The sequence below is a fragment of the Hippocampus comes genome, unplaced genomic scaffold (genome assembly GCF_001891065.2).
Source record: "Hippocampus comes isolate QL1 unplaced genomic scaffold, H_comes_QL1_v1.1 scaffold21, whole genome shotgun sequence".
In the NCBI taxonomy this organism is placed as follows: Eukaryota; Metazoa; Chordata; class Actinopteri; order Syngnathiformes; family Syngnathidae; genus Hippocampus; species Hippocampus comes.
The window spans coordinates 365,107-383,159 of record NW_017805745.1 but is presented as its reverse complement, the minus strand read 5'-3'; positions in this window follow the sequence as shown (position 1 = coordinate 383,159).

Here is an 18,053-nt window from a genome sequence, read left to right as displayed (position 1 = left end):
CATATTTTTTTTCTTTAAAAAAACAAGACAAACAAAATCGAGTAAAGCCTATGTTTTAAAATGACACTTCAGTTAGTGAGTTGGACTTGCTTGGTGAAATTTAAACATCCCTCTCAGAGTCAGTCACTGTTTCTTGTTGACAAAAGTACCACGCAAGAAGGATTACGTCACTTTTTTTTTTTCAGTCAATTGCCGGCTTTGACGGGAGATCAATAAGACACGCCGCTTCTCCTCTTACTGCGTTTGGGGAGCTTGTCAGAACGGGGTGATGGATTGCTGGAGAACAAGCTGAGCATTGGAGGAAAATGAGCTGGACACGGAACACGGAGGTCAGCCAGGTTAATGATGTTGGCTGTGATTATTTGCAGGTGAGAATAATCCAAGATTCATCATTTGCAGCTTGAATGGCAGGAAGTGAGAAATAGCCATCATCAAACTGACGGAAACATCCATGAGCTCCCTGCAGGACATTTAGTCAGGTGGAACACACCGAAGAAGTGATGGAAAAGTTGCTGCGGCAAGAAGTAGTTCAGTTCATAAAACTGTGAAGGATTTCTGCTCCACTGCACACACATTGTACACAAAACCGAAGTAAACAGTATATGGTCGTGCCTTCATCAAATAACACACAAACACACACAAGTGAATACATACACCCCAGACACACACACATTGAAATTGTGAAGGTTATAGCGGCGAAAACGTTGGGTAGGTTTGACTGCACTGATTTTCCCTCACTTGGCACTCTCTGTTTAGTGATGAATTAATTTGTTTCCAAATGCAATATTAGATCAGAGTATAACATGTGTTGACTTGTGCTGGCTCATCCAATGCATTTTCGATTTCATGTTTGGGGGTGGGTAAGTTCCCTTTTAAAGTCAAAAGTCAAGAAAATCTATGTTGAAACACCGAAGGGACAGATCCCAACATTTGCTAACTCGCACAGCAGTCTGACATGACTCATGAACTATACACTCACCTGATTTATTCCTAATAAAAGGTGAGTGGCCAGCAGAGAGTACTTCTCTGCTCATTGACACGGACTGCGGGTAAATGTACAGCACCTTAATTAATGAGCCTAGCGGAGGATAGCACATTTGTTTTGTTTTCCCTGTTGCTGTTCCAAGGTGAACCCGCACTCCGTGATACATGCTTCCTGCAATAAAACAGCCCTGGGTTTTGGCGCCAGTCCAATGAACAGCTGTAGTCAAAACAAAAAGGGGGGGGGGGTGGAGGTGACACACTTCCGAGCATTCAAAGCAGAGCCACACTTGAGTTCATGAAAATACATTGAATGACACGACGGTGCATATCAAAAAAGACATCAAGTCATTGTTTCACCTTTCGTGTCGTGCTCATCTGACCCATTTCGCTCATGCTCAGCGACAGCGTGAATGTGAGTGTGAGCTATTCGTCTCGATGTGCGTCTTGGGGCGGCACGGTGATCAGATTGGTCAGCGCGCTCGCCTCACAGTGCAGAGGTTCTGGTTTCGAATCGGGCCCCGGCCGGCCTACCTATGTCAAATTGGGTTGAGTGGGTTTTCTCTGGGTACTCCGATTCCCTCCAACATTCCAAAAACATGCATGGCAGTCTAATGGAACACTTTAAATTGTCCCGAGGTGTGATTGTGAGCGCAAATAGTTGTTTGTCGATATGTGTGCCCTGCGATTGGCTGACAACCAGTCCGGGGTGTACACTGCCTAATGCCCGAAGACAGCCGGGATCGGCTCCAGCACAGCCGCGACCCCCGTGAGGAGAAGCACATCAGATGATGGATGTTTTGTGGTTGACTGAAAATAAGTCCGGGGTCGAGTCCACCTTTTGCCCACAGTCATTTGTGACAGGCATCATCTCCCTTTGACCTTGAAACCAATAAAGTGATGAATGGAAAAACACACTACTGTAGGTCTTCACAGTAATGGAAGTAGGAAAGTAGTACATGAGGGCACATGCAGTGTTCGCACACTTCTTTTTTGTTTTGCCGGCTACAGCTTTGGTTTGTGAGACGGGCATTCTTCAAACTCGACTCGCAAGGATGGTTCTTGTGTGCTCAAAACACGCTACGTTGAAAAAAGTTCTTGTTGAATTTATTCCATTCTATTTGGTCGAGTGGTTGTATGAAATCAAATGACGTGGATGAAGACATTTTTTCAGTGGACTATACATCGACTTAAAAAGTGGTTACATCTACTTGTCAAGTGGTTGCACAAAATCAAAGCATCTGGATCCAGATATTTTTTTGGAAGTAGACGATACATTTACTTCAAAAAAATGTAACTGGATCCAGATGATTTGATTTTGTGCACCCAAATATGAAGAAATTCAACACAGCATTTTTTTTTTTCAGTGTATGCAATGAAGATCGACTTTTGGAAATAAAATAGTCCAATTTGATGTCAGTTTTAAATGCAGGTTGGTGCTTTTGATCATGTTTAGGCCAGCAAAGAAGGCTTTGAAGGCCCCGAGTGCTCGCTACCGGGGTTGGTCATGATTAAAAGTTTTTGTGGAATGGTTCCTTTTGATATGCACTCCTGCTTTCCATTCAGTAGAGCTCAGGCATCGAATATGATCAACTGACATTTATATATTTTTTATTTTTCAGCATCCAAAATGTCCCTTAGTTGCCAACCATCCAAATGATTTTGCTGTTTTTTCTACTGCAGGTGTGAACCATAACAAACATTCCAAACAAAATGTTACATTAGTATTCTGAAGGAAAATTCAAAACAAGGGCAAGCTCTGAATCCGAATGAGATGTTTACACTCCTGGAATGGTGAAAGTAATGAGCGTGTTTGTGTTGGATTATTAAATGCTCGTGTCAATCAAAACTTTTATGAAAGAAATTATCTTTGTTGAATGTTTGATATGACCATTGTTTTGGTTCTAATTAGTTTGCGTCGGTGGATTAAGTGCTCGGTCAGTCAAATTGTTCATGTTGCCAGTTCCCAGAACAGACAATTTAATACATGAACAGTTTAGTCATTGTCACAGACTTTTTCTGGAGGGGTGGGGGGCATTTGTCAAACTCAGTTTTTTTTCTCAATTATTCAGAGTAGAGATTTGTAAATGTATGCCTCAGGAGCTCTCGTGTGGTGTGTGCGTGTGTGCGTGTGTGTGTGTGTGTGTGTGTGTGTGTGTGTGTGTGTGTGTGTGTGTGTGTGTGTGTGTGCGTGATACATTTTATATACAGGAAAATAAAAGTTGAGCTCACTGGTGTGATTTTTTTTCCCTCCCATAGAACAATTGAATGTTTGCATTAACTCAATTCAGCTTTATTTATCGAGCACTTTAAAGCCCATCACAGCTGCATACAAAGTGCTGCACGCAAAACAAAAAGACATAAAAACTAAGACAGTTAAAACAATAAATTCATAACAAGAAGACAGTAAACACAATGAAACACCGAAACAATGCTGAGTCTCATGCTGAGTCAAAAGCCAAAGAATGCAAATGTGAAGTTTTAAAGAGGGACCGTGAGGGTGCTTGCCTCAAGTTCAACAGAAAGTCATTCCAAAGAGAGGAACTAGCAACGGAAAAAGCTCGATGAGGTTTGGCTCAGTCCTCGGTCTGTCGGACAAAGTCGAGCAACATTTGTGTCGTCGGACGTCGGCATAAGGTGGGGCGAGACCATTTTAAAGTTTTAAACTCAAGTCAACTGTATTTATAGAGCACTTTCAAACAGCCATCGCTGCATATAAAGTGCTGTACATGGAGCAACTAATATAAACAACAGTAAAGCAACAAATCAGTAACAAAGACAGAAGAAAGCCCGAAACAGCAAAACCAAGATCAAATTTGAGTCATGCTGGGAGGGCCAGAATTGGAGTTATGTGCTCCCTCCGATGAGCTCCTGTTTGAGGCAAGCATCAGCATTTAGGACCAACTGGGGACGCTTGTGGGAGGATTGGCTGAGTCAAAACAATGGTTATGAACGGAATTCAGCTGAGATACAACAAAGGCACAGATTACTGTTTGTGAAAGGAGACTCTTGACCTTCGCGAGCTGCTTAAGATATAAAAAAAAAATGGCTTTGACAGCAATTGCCATTTCCCGGTCAAATTTAAAATCCAAATTCGAGACTTTTGGCATGATTATGGATGACACGGACAAGGGGAAACGATTGTCCTCGTCCATGATAATACAGGGGCCAGGATACGTCTAAAATTAAGTATCCCCCTAAAACACAACCTTGCATAAAACATTCTAATGTATTCTGGTGGGAGTGCCAGCGGTACACGCGGGCCCACACACTCTCTCCCTCATCCCACTCTAACTAATGAGAGGCAATAAATGAGGACGTATGGATCGTGTTTATCTCTGTGACTCCGAGGGGGCCAAGGTGCCCTCACACGCTGGAGTGAGCGGAGACGGGGTGACTGCTCGCTCTCATACTTCACACATTAGTCGCCTCTTACTTACGCTACCTCCAACTTCGCTCCGCGTGCCTTCCTATCTTCGTCTCGTCGTTTGTTTCCCCAAACCGAACTGGGCTGCCTCCCAGTGCTCCCCATGTTGCCGCATGGCATGGCATGGCATGGTATGGCATGGTATCGCAAGCCAACAGTTTAGTCATTCCATGCAGCACTCTTTATTTTGTGAACAAGCCCAGTCATCTTCTCAGCCCATAACCTTCCCCTTGATCCCTCCCCCATGGCTAACTGCCCTTGTCCTGCCAAGCCTGCTGTAGGGTCACATCTGGAGTGGAGAGTTATTGCTGCTTTTCATCTAACCACAGATGGCCTGTTGATTTTAAGCCCGCTAGAGTCTGCTGAAAATGAAAGAGGTGGCGGGTAGCGATAATGACTTCTTTTTTTTTTTTTTTGCTTAGAAAACAGATTATGTAAAGTTATTACAAAACATGTCCAATTAGAGTTTGATCCAGATATACAAATGGTCTGCTATTGTGACTGATACTGCTGTTTTTTTCCCCATCCATTTTCTAATCCGCGTCTCCTCACGAGGGTCGCGGGCGTGCTGGAGCCGATCCCAGATGTCTTCGGACAGTAGGCGGGGGACACCCTGAACTGGTTGCCAGCCAATCGCTGGACACACATCGACAAACAAGTATTCTCACTCACACAGAGTGAGAATTTCGAGTGTTCCATTAGCCTGCCACGCATGTTTTTGGAATGTGGGAGGAAACCTGAGTACCCAGAGAAAACCCACGCAAGCATGGGGAGAACATGCAAAGTCCACACAGGAAGGCCAGAGCCATAAGTGAACGCAGCACCTCTGCACTGTGAGGGGGACGTGCTAACTATTTGACCACCGTGCCGCACTGTTTTTTTTTTTTTTAATTATTATTTCTTAAATACCTGAGCTACGGAAGCAATGGATGCAATGATGGATTTTTTTTTTTTTTTATATATATTTAGCTGCTAACTGGGCGTTTTCCGAAGTTGAGCATCCAACGGCAAAGTGTTGTACAAATGGCCTTCACCGCCGGCTTTGGTGACCACCCAGCTGTCTCAGCAACAGCGAGAATAATAAACTATGTTTACATGCAATCGATATTTGGGTTCAGGTCAAAATTCCAATTCTGAAACCTTCAGACATTTAGTTCGTCCCGCATTTGAATAAATTAGTTTAAACGACGACGCAGGGACATTGTGATGCAAATTGATGTCATTTCCGCATGTGACTTTTGTTTCCCTCTGATTATGTATTCCCCACGAGTTGCATGCCGGACTTACTGACTTTTTTTCACACACCTATAAATATACACACGGTGCCATTTTCAAAGTGAAAACAAAATCCGAATATTTTTCCACATTATTTACCTTGATGACGGCACAGCGGAAGCCACAATGAATTTTGACCCCTTGTGGCAGCAGCATACTTAAAGTGGCAGCAAAAGGAACCAACCGGTCAAAACGCAAGCAACCATGACAGAAGAAACATCAGGATAAAGGTCCAACAAAGACTGAACAGAAAAGGGGCAAAGAATGACATGCCGACTAATTACTGGACCAGACAGCTGAGCAGGACGCAAGGGCAGTAAGGAGCTGATTGGATGTGACACAAAAGGGGAAGGGCAAGCAAATGAAACCAAGTGAAACTAATGGCAGACATTGAACAGGCACCAGGGAGTGACACAAGAGGCTTTGTGGCAATGGATTGGTGGATTTCCGAACAGAGGCTTTGAAAGTAACTGTGACTGAGACAGATACCAGTGAATGTAACACGCCGCCAGCGCAAAGGGGTAACTTCAAAATAAAAGCATACTGAAGGATACATTGACGTCAGTGCAATAAACGTAGAAAATATTTCATTGGAAGTAGAGCCTCTCCGCGGGTGGTGGCATGCCCGCTACCTTGTCGAGATTTCAGCTTGCTTTATTCGAGTTTTTATCACCATCACATAGTTGCTACCAACATCAACAAAACGCCTTCCCGAAATCATATTCACCCGTTAATTAAGGAGGCTAAGAAACAGCTTGTTAAATCTGCCCTCATTGTATTATATGGCAAAAGTTCCCGGCATTAGCTGACAACTTCTACGACTAGTAAGACGAATAAATTTGCTTGACAGAGTTTTTCTATTTAAAACTTCAATAGTAACGACATTTCTCCTCATAATGCCTTATGTATGAATATAATTCGTTTCAGGTACAAAAAAAAAAATGTCATCCTCCACTCGCTGCTGTCTGTGTCAACGTCTGATGTGTGAACGTCATGATTAATGAAGATCCGGAAATAAACACATTTGCTTGGTACAGATTCCGCTTGTTTTGGTTGTGACTGTGGAGGTTTGCTAAGAGCAGGGCAAAATCTATTCTTGTAGAAGAACAGCCTTCGATTTTTTTTTCTGTAAGCTGCTCCATACATTTTCAAAGAAAATGAAATTGAGACATTAATTTTGACCGTTGAGAAAAATGTACAGTCAAAAGGCCACATTCAATACATTCCAAGATTGAATGTAGCACGCTGACTAATTCTGTGGCAGTCCGCTGTTTGCCTCAGCATTTGACCTGTGGAATGTAAGCCTCCAACCACATTTGTCAGTGTCCTCCAAACAGGATTCTTACCGGACAACTCTGCATGGGCGGTTGCGTTGATATATTTATAGCAGTGGGATATAGTTTGGGATTTAATATAACATATTGAATGAATATGACATAATACTTTGAATGTAACATTATTATAAGAAGCATTAAACAAACCTGCTACTTGCACACACAGTACATCCCCACCAAACGACCTTGGTGGCTTTTGGATGAGAAGAGTAAAAATGTTCTTGCAATTCTATTGCACATGCAGTCTTCATTATACTTTACAAATCTCAAAGAAGACATTAATTTCCACCAGAACTCAAATCTTAAGGTTTTTAACGACTAGGCTCAAGAATCACGCGGTCCTCCTCGAAGTACGCTAACCTTCTGCTTAAGTAATTTGATGTTTTGACAGGTAAGCAAGAGTATATGTTGAATCCAGTGCATATAGCCTTGTGGCCATGTCATAAAAATGAGAGATGAATTTATTTCTGCCGATATGAAATGCAGCAGCCAGTCAGCTATTGCGGCGTGACCATGCGCGCATTTACTTTGATGTGAGTCATGTCCGACGTTAGCTTGAAAACAAATGCAAAATTGTAGCATTGCCATTTATGTTCCAACACAAACATAAATAACAAGACAACAATACTCAATACGTTTGGGGTCAATCCTCATGGTAGCCCTTTGCCCTCGATTGTGTGTGTTCATGACATCGAAGGGGTGTCACAATTGAACTTACAGCTCCAAGATATAGTTGGCGAGTGAGCAAGGTGAGGCCAGATGTGAGACCGAGACCACCCCAATGAAAATGACGACAACTGAAACTGTTAGCAAGCTAACAAAAAAACGACTCATCTTTACCCAACAAAATTTTTTTTTTAAACTAACACTTTAATAGAGTGTGGATACCAGCAAAGGGGGATGACATAATGCATGTGTACAGAGAAAAAAAAACTGCCTTTAAAGAGCAATTTACAAATAGTGTACCCTAACCCAATAATGTGAGTCAAATGTGTCCTTAACATGTTAGCTAACGTGCTAACAAACACTGTTTGCCTGTATCGGCTGGGCTACTGCCACCAGCCAAGTTGGTAACCTAATTTGCTCTTCCTTGGCACTGTGTTTGAAAGTGCTTTTCGAAGCTTTGATAGTTTTCTTGAAGTTGCACTCTTGACTTGAGTAGCAGCGTGGATCAGGGAAAGAAAGAATCATCTGTGTGAAGATTTGCCAGTCCTGGAAAAACAACAAAATGGTGGGTGAGTAACAATCTGATCCTCAATGGCTATGATCTTGAGAGCGGTTGCGCGAAGGGCTGAACTCCAATTTTGTTCCAGGGGAGCAGCGCTGATGCCAACAAGAAAAAAAAGTCAGCATACCGGGCAAATGTGAGCAGAAAACCTTGTGTGGGTGATAGCTTTCAGCGAGAAAACAACAGCCGGCAAAAAGAACCAAAATATTGTAACGCCGTACAAATGGGTGCGTTATTGCATTGAGGTAACTTAAAACAGCACGACGTGTGGATCTGCTCAAGAAATATATATGGTAACCATGGAAGCGGGATTTATTATTCATAACATCACCGTGCCTCTTTTTGTATCACTGTGCGGATGGAGAAGGATGTGAGAGGACTACTGATGTACCTCCATTTTTCATTTGAAAGTCACAACATTTTTTGTTCGAACAGCTCTGTGAGGCTGATGGAGGGGGCTTGATGGGATTCCTGCATGCTTGTAGGTGAATGGAGGCAAAAGCCTTTTTCTCATCAACACCTGGGATGAGTGGGTGCTACCAGCTTTGACTGACAACAAAATGTTGAGGCCTGACACACGTTCGGGTGGGAGGTGACGTGATTCAGCGAAGAAAACAGCAATGAAAAAAAAAAAAGTAGTGTGTTGAATTTACTCTGTTTTATTTGGAGTGGTTGCAAGGAGAAAAATCATGTGGATGCAGGTTACATTTTCTAAGTAGACTATACAGCGACTTAAAAAAAAAAAAAATGTATCCGGATACAGACGATTGTCTGTTGCGCAACCACTTAACAAAATAAAATGGAGTGATTACAACACACCATTTTTTTTCAGTGGACTCGGTTATGAGAGGGAAGGAAGAAGACAAAAAGAAGGGGTGCAAGGGCAATGTGGACGTGAGACACAAGAGGAGAGAATGTATAGTCAAGGGGAGAAGAGAAGAATGAAAAGCAACATTTCAAATGTGGAGGAAGGAATAATGCACACACTTGCAGCATCCGTTCTATGGTATGGTGACTTAATAAGCTTACATTTTTACGGCCGTTGTGAAAAAAAAAACCCAAATCATACACAACATGCCCATCCCCTACCCTCATTTCTATATATATATTTTTTTTGTGGACTCGTACTTGGGCATGCCGGATTTTTATTTTTTCACAAATGTTGACATGTTTTCTTTTTTATCAACCACTGCAGCAACGAAAAAGACAAAGAATTATGGTTTCACCTTATGCATTATACAGTACATTCGTGTATGTCGGGTGCAGAGGGATGCGTGATGGATGGAGGCTGCTTTATAATTCGGGTAATGCAGATAACTGACAGCCAGAGAAAGGAGGACCCTATACGTGTGTGTGTGTGTGTGTGTGTGTGTGTGTGTGTGTGTGTGTGTTATATATATATATATATATATATAATATTTGTGCCAGTGGCAAAAGTTCATGCACAAGAAAAAAAGCAATAGAACCTGTGAATCGCCAGCTGAGTATCCATTTTGTTGACATATATTGCATTGTGACCTTTATGAATGATGGTGTGTTGGATAAGCCGGCACATCGCCAAGGTTACACCGTGCGAGGCTAAGAGAAAGTGTATGCTCACCTTATTCCTTCTCCTTTTCGAGCCGTAATTTGTAAGAGTAACTATAGGACAGGTAGTAACTCTCTCCAAAGAAGTCATCCGGTGGCAGGCCTTCTTTGTAACCGCAGGCCCCCCAGCTGTCATTAGAGGCTTCCAGCTAGTGATCTTAAAGAAGTGTTCGGTCTAACCGGGCTGCTTGGACATACCTTGATGTGTCAAGCATCCCCAGGGTGAAGAAAGAGCTTTTTATTCCGTGTCGTGTCTCGCCGTGCGCCCGGTTGTCACCGGTGCTCACCGGACACGCATATTCGCACTGCATCTCATTACCTCTTTGAGGCCGAGAGGTTCTATATGCACGCATGGCTTTACATTCTCACTTTGTCGTCTACTGCACATACCGCCAAATGCTCGGGTGTTCCGTCTGCATGTCTCCGACTCTGCTCATACCGCTCGCAAGTGACACCGACAAAGCCAAATCTGACTAATGGGATAAATCAACTCCTCTAATCTCAACCGGGAGACCGGTGCCCAAAATCAAAGGTTTTATGCAAATCAACTTCTTTATGGGGGTCTTACAGTCATCCAAATATGAAGTCACATCAGGTAGTAAGCTGGACAGCTTTGAGCGCACGATGTAAACAAGTGTCAGGCTGTGTGCTGTTTGCTGAGACCCCGCCGACGTTCTCCTGTCAAAGGCAGACTTTTTCTTCTGAACTCGCACCTTTTCTAATGACGCCTCGTCTTCCGCAAAGGGGTTTAAGTTGTTAATAAAACGTGTTGGTTGAAGAAGTCATCGGCTCGACTGGTTGTGGCTGCTGTGACCTTAAAGCGCTTAGCAAACAGTCATCACTTCCCTTCTTGATCTCTAGCGTGTAACACGGGTGCACTCAACTAGTCATTTGTGTATCTGTGTGCATGGTATTAATATGATATATTTTTGTGTTCGTGTACACTGCACCCTAAGTGTCCTATATGCCCCCCCCCAAAAAAGAATAAAAACATAGGTGACCTTTCACCAACGGTGGTGCATGATCTACATTACAGGAAGTTGTTAGCGAGCAGCTAGCGATCGTAGCTGTTCAGATCGATATATTTCTTTATTGTTATAATTTTTGTTCTCATTCAAAGTTTGTTTGATGGCAAAGAAGCGGAAGCTGGAGCGCTAGGAGCAGCATTTTAAAACGGTACACGCGAGCTACGACGGTGATGATGCTGCACTTAACATGCTACAAAAGTGTGTCCCTGTTTCCCCTGTGTCAGGTCTCCGACTGAGGTAGGCCGCGATTTCTTTTTCTTGTATCTCGTTTATTTTTCTGTCTCCTTCATGGTCAATGGTAATGGGCTGTCACTTATTTTTTCATTTACTTTCCTACCTCGGGTACTCATAGTGCTTTACGACCTGCTGCGACCTCATTCACCGACTGATGACGCATCATCAGGAGCAACTGGGGGTTCACTGTCTTGCTCAAGGACACTTCAACATGGTCGCAAATGGCCAGGGATCGAACCACCAATCTCTGTTAGTGTCCGTTATGGCTGTTGCTCAACATGGCTCGTGCGCATGCGTGTGTCAGCGCGCAGGTACGGGAGCGGCGGGTCAATCGTGGGAGGGTAGCTGCTTGAAAAGTAGCTCTTCGGTCAAAAAAGGTTGGGCACCCCTTGATGTGACATTTATCCCACATTTTGAAACCTGTATCGTTGGACACGTAACTTTATTTGTTGCAAAATAATGTAATGGGACTCAAAGATGACATTTTTTTTTTCCCAGTCCGGTCAACAGCCCTTATATTTTCTCAACATTACGTCGCTTCATTTATTCATCTCTTACAAGCGGGTAAGTACATGATGATGTTTTTATTAGCAGCCAAAGCATTTAAACATTAACAACAATACATCAGAATATATGGGAGCTGTCAAAGTTTATGCTCCAAGTCGGTCTTGGGAGCACATCACCAAAGCACAGCTGTCTTGTAAGCGAGATTAGGTTCAGTGCAGCAGAAAGACAAAGCATCACTTTGCAGTATTTATGAACAGTTTTTAGAGTGGTGGCACTGAGTGCTCTCCTTTGTATTTGCCACTCTGCATATCCTGGCCTACATAACTTATGTGTGACAACAACAAGCAAGTTGTCTGTTGAGCGCTGTCTGCTCTCCAAGCGGAAGTCCTGCTTTGCTGGCACAACACCCGCAGCACTTTCCGCATGTTAAATATGCCTTTGTTGATTCATTGAAATACACGCACGCACACACACATACACACCCGTACAAAATGAAGAAACCAAGGTTTATTCACCGTACTGTAATTACATGAACCGTTGTCTGCTTTATGCTGATGATCAATGGTTTAATCATGTCTTGGCCAAGGACAACTGCTACATTGCAGTCGATTCCCAGTCAACCTACAAATAGGTATCAGAATTGTTCGGTGTCTGTTAAATGTTGTTTTTTTCCTAAACATGTACTGTAGACAATTTGTGTCTCTACTGGGTATTCTAATTTGGATAAAATGAAAAGTGAAAACTTATTCTTGCCACCAAACACCATGAGATGGGTGAGAATGATCCACTGGGTGACAGAAGCTCTCCACTGAATGTAGGTCAATACATTTGCATCGGAACAACACATAAATGAGTAAAGTTCTATTCATTTTTGCTTTATTACGGTGACCAAAGATTTCATTTCAATGCTGGGCAATTTCTTACAGCTGTAGTTATGTAATAATATCATCACTAAGGCCACAGCAGTAATCGCTTAATATTATATGCAATTAACAACTTGATTCCCCCCACCCCCGGATGTTTTTTTTTTTTTTTTTTACAAAGGAATAAACAAAACTTGTCTCAGGACTCATAACGGCTGAGAATTTTAAGATGGTGTTTGTTCAATATAATTATGTGTAATGAGAGAGAAAAAGCAGAGGGCTAAAAGATTTGCTGGCAGTTTTTTTTTTTTTTCTACATTGGATTCAGTCACTGTGCCCCACCTTCTGTCTTTGTGCTTTTCTTGGAATGTGTTACTTCCTGTATCGATAGGTACTGTCATTGTGCATCACGCTTTACCTCCGTATTGATGCCATCAGGGATGGATATGGTCTACATGTCACACAGGCCTCGCAACTGCTTGAAATTTCACGGTTCGCATAAGATGCTTCTGAACCATCTGTTGTTTCGTTTTTTTTCTTATTGAATTGGATCGCCAAAGAGCGCGGTACATTTTCCTATGATATTCTATGGAATACATTCCAGTAATTACGTTCCTTCCTTGCTTCCTTCCATATAACGATCCCAGTGATAATATGGCCATCCATACGAGAGTTATATACATGAGAAAATACAACCCAATTCTATAAATGTCCTCTCATGCCTTCTTCACATGATACAACCTCACTGCATCATATTGTCCACTACCATAACCAAACTCCAATGAGCAATGCTTCCTAAAAAAAAAAAAAAAAAAGTACCTACTCTCACTAAAATGGTAAATAAGTGTAATTGCTGCTATAGAAATGACATGTTGTACAACACCAATGTGTCCATTCTGCCTTTTTACCTTTGTGAGAAAAGTGCAAGCAGAAGCAGCAAATTAATTAATCTCTACAGTGACGTTAGTGTCCGAAATTTCAATTGTATGCATTGCGAATGTGTATTCAGCGCTCACCGTAACATGAAACATCCATCTCTTCAGTCACTGACATTGGTGACACGAGCGCCATGTATTTAGCCAGTTGCTTGATCTGTTAAGCTGATTGGTGAATAAATCAGTCAGAAAGGACAACGTTGTCAGACAAAGACTCCGGGACCGAACCCATCTTCATATTCGTCCCTGGCAAAGTGAAAGCTTACTGTCAAATGGTGTCAGGCACATGATCTGACACAGCACCGTCACTGTCCCTCTGCCACGGAACTGACACTTGAAAAGAGGGCGTTCAGATGTGCACTGGGCTATGATATGCGCGATGACACTGGCCAAGATGCACAACATATGCACGCTGACTCACTCACTCACTCCCTCACTCTCTCACTCATAACCGTGTTGATAGGCTGTGTGGTCCAGAAGAAAAGGGAGGAAAGGCAGAACGCGAGCAAGATGTCTGAAGGGCAGAAACATGAAAAGAGAGACCAAAAGAGACATAAATGGAAATGGAACAGCCCTTTTTTTGTTGTATAACCCAAGGCGGACATGATTTCATGGTGACTCCAAAAGCTCATCTGTGGTGTCAAAGTTAATGCATTCCGTTTATACAGATTTGAGTCGAATGGGGAAGGTATCCTCAGCAGTTTGTATTCATAAAATGTGGTGCTGCCATTCACTGACGTGGGAAGGAGACGGTCATACGACAGAAGAAGCAAAATCATACCAAAGGACAATTTCCGGCAATATGATCAGGGGTGCACATAAGGGGTGCGCTGGTGTGCATGCGGCCTGTACTTTGACACATCTGTCACTGCGCTTTATGCGCACTAGAATAATAGAGCTCAGTCAGTTAGCTTGACTGCGATCAGGCTATGCAGCCGCAATTCGAAGTCAAGTCAGCCGATTGCTTCGGAGGGCCGGCTTCAAAATTAAAGGCTAGGTGAGGCGGCTATGCAGCCGCAATTCGAAGTCAAGTCAGCCGACTGCTTCAAAATTAAAGATAGGTAAGGAATTAATATCCATGGACAGTCCTGCTTGTTGCGGCACCTTGCGTAGCATATAAAAAACAGTTGTTGTGGTGGCTAGCTTGACTAGGCTAGCTCCGGCACGAACGACCAGTGGCCAAACGTGTCGTAGGATATCTCCATCTCGCTGTGCGCAGCGCCAATGGTCCATCAAAATATGTCCTAGCGGGGCGAGGTGGGGGAAAAAAAAACAAATTGGCACAGGACTGGTGCCTTCGAGCCGTGCACCTAGCTAGCTAGTTGATTGCAGGGCCCCATACTGCAAGTTATACATGAGCAGTTAATTTTTCGAAAGGACCATGCAACTCACTTGTATAGTTTTAATAAAGAGAACACTGAAAAAAAAATGGAAAAGTGTATTCCGTTCTATTAAAATGACACAATAATGATGAACCTTTCTCAGATGTGCTGTCAGTTCATCCATGAGGTCAGTGAGCCGAGAAGAAAACGAGTACCAAACAACAACCACCCGGTGCTCATTTGAGGACCATGCTAAAATGTTTCTGTGCACCCCTGAATACCGTTATATATTGGAGCATTGAAATAAAATGGGAAGACCAAAAAACAAAATTTTTGTTCTTAGCATTTTTCGAGGGAGTTTGTTATTTAAAGCCTCTTATTGCATCCAAGTCAGTGTTATGCGGATGTGTGAATTTCTTGCTTTGTTGCACAAAGTAGACCAGGCCCAGAATGCGCTAAACGCGAACTGTCAGACACAGCTTGCGAAGTCTCTCAAGCTCCGAAAAAAACAGATATTTACTCCAGGCATTATCTTGAGAAAAGGTATCTTCAGTTTGTTTAGCAGCTCACATGTGAGTGTATACAATTTTTTTTTCCATTTCAGTCTTCGGGGAAAGGTGTGAAAAGCTCTCATGGACAATCTAATCGTATGCGCTCAGCATATCACAGACTTTAATCATCTTTGTCATCCATGTCTGAGTTCAGAGCAAGGCATCTCTGCGCGCTGCAGAGCGCTGCGCATCTCGCGGATACATACATAAACTATGAACGCAAAGGGCGAGCGGCAAATTCGCCACACTTTGATCAGACTAAAAGTGAGCAGTTGCCACTGATGTACCTTCAACATTTCACGAGGTCTGTAGCTTGATCAAGTGTTTGAACTGGTGCCAAAGAACAAATAAGCTCACAGATTTTCTGTGCGTTCAACGGACATTCAAGTGACTTATCCTCTCCGAGCAAGAAGCCTCTCCGTGTGCTTACCACCAATAGCGGACATGACGTAAACACAATCGGCTGAACACCAGTTTGAGTATTTATGCAGGAGAAAAGCAAAAACTGGCAAAAATGGTCATTCCGGAAAGAAAAAAACAAAGCAAATTTTGACACTGAATTGGTATTTTGTACAAACTCTACTACGAGTTCTACTGACAGCATTACAAAGCCCGGTCTAGTAAGAGCTAATACAAGACCTGCCAGTTACAAAACTAGTAATGTTCAGTAACCGCTGCAGGCAAAAGAGGCTTGACCATATGTTTTGTTTTGTTTTTGTTTTTTCCCTCTACAGCCCTCGCGATGGACTTGGGATCAGTCCGCGAGCTGGTCGATCGATCGACTGACGTCACGGGCACCCCTGATCATGCGTTTGGCTCCCCATTCGTTAGCGTTATATCCAACATACAATAATTGACATTAAAGTCACAATTTCTGACGGATGTTAAATGTAAAATAAATGAGTCGTATTTCGTATTTATGAAGTTCGTCAACAAGCCAGTGCGGCGATGTCTGATGTTTCTGGCGTTATTTCAGGAGTTCCCTGATAACAGGACACATAATAGTTGAATCCATTTGTTTTTCAGTCGCCGTGGCATTTAGTGAAATGTCCTTTTAGCTTTTATGTGTCCGGCCACTCAGACATTGGCTATTAATTGATTTAGCAGCACCAGTCATTGTCGCAACTTGCCCGGGGGGGGCGCTAATCCATACGATGGAATTCGTACGTCTCCTTCATATGAAATCTCCTGTCTTGCTAATTGACCTTTTCATTTCGCATTTTCCTTCATTGATGTGAGAAAGGCCCTTCACAGACGCTGATGACGGACATTATTTTGCTGCTTCTCAGTCTGCGTTTGCTGAGAAATGCAGTACGTGGACACCTGAGACACGGCGTGACTGTCAGGAAGAGTTTGACTTTGGAGAGCTTCCAGTCCATGCTCCTAAATGTTGCCGCAACCTTCATAAAAAAGTAATGCACGCATGGTTATGACGGTCCTTGCGGTTTGATGACCTGCACTTTATCCTGGAACACCACGAACACATCCTGTTGGTGGACTACAGCTCGGAGGCAATTTAAAGCTTCTTGACTGGCAGGACACAGCAGGTGAGGCTTTAGGGAAAGCACCTCATCATCCACACGCGACATAAGCGCCGGAGCAGCCCAACGGTGTTTCGTCTCTCCCCGACTCTTTTCTCTCTGCGGGAATAAATGATGAGTTAAAATCTAGATTGCAAATTGAAATGAGCGTGTGGTGTAAATGCAAACATAATCGCGGTTATTGTCATATAAGCATCCTCTTAAGGATGAATAACCTAAAGCAGGGGTGTCAAATTCATTTTTGTCGCGGGCTACATTGACGTTGCCATTTCCCTTGCAGGGCCATTATGACTGTAAAACCATACAAAGAAGTCAAGAATAATCGTTTCTTCAATGATTTAAGTGACTGTAATGAGGGGTTTGGTAACAAGAAAATGCTGACAACAGCTCTCATTTATTATATATGATCATTTTAAAATGGTGGTACAGATTTTAGGAAGCATCATGGAAATTGACATGCTTGATTGGCTTTCGCGGGCCACATAAAATTACGTGGCGGGCCAGATTTGGCCCTCGAGCCTTGAGTTTGTCTCCTGTAGCCTAACGGAAGTGAACTTGCAGCACGAGTGATACTATTTTGATTGCAACCGGATGATTTTCTTGACCCTTTCATGTTTGGATTTAAAGGCCCTGAAAAAAGATTTCACTGTTTTGTTTCTAAATACAAGAAAAGTGCAGATTTGTTGAGAAGTCTTTTTCACCATTTCAGGTTTCTTTTTTTGCGGGGGGTACATAGTATGCACTTGGGCTTTCTGGCATGAGGCGGGCCTGCCCGACGACTTCAGTGCTGAGTGCCGTCATTCCATCAGTGGCCGTTTGATGATTGCAACCGGATGATTTTCTTGACCCTTTCATGTTTGTATTTAAAGGCCCTGAAAAAAGATTTCACTGTTTTGTTTCTAAATACAAGAAAAGTGCAGATTTGTTGAGAAGTCTTTTTCACCATTTTTGGGGGGGTACATAGTATGCACTTGGGCTTTCTGGCGTGAGGCGGGCCTGCCCGACGACTTCAGTGCTGAGTGCCGTCATTCCATCAGTGGCCGTTTGACGCTATTGCCAATTTCTTCTTGAGAGTCACTTTTCTACCACTGCAGTCTGCGGTGAGCTGGCAGGTCATGTCTGCAACCTGAAAAATGCATCTTCCCTGGAAAGAACACTTTGGAGTCATTCTGCCGCAATTAGCGTGCAAAGGTTGTATTGTGATATTGTTACTATGATCGCGCATATCCGCTTATGAAAC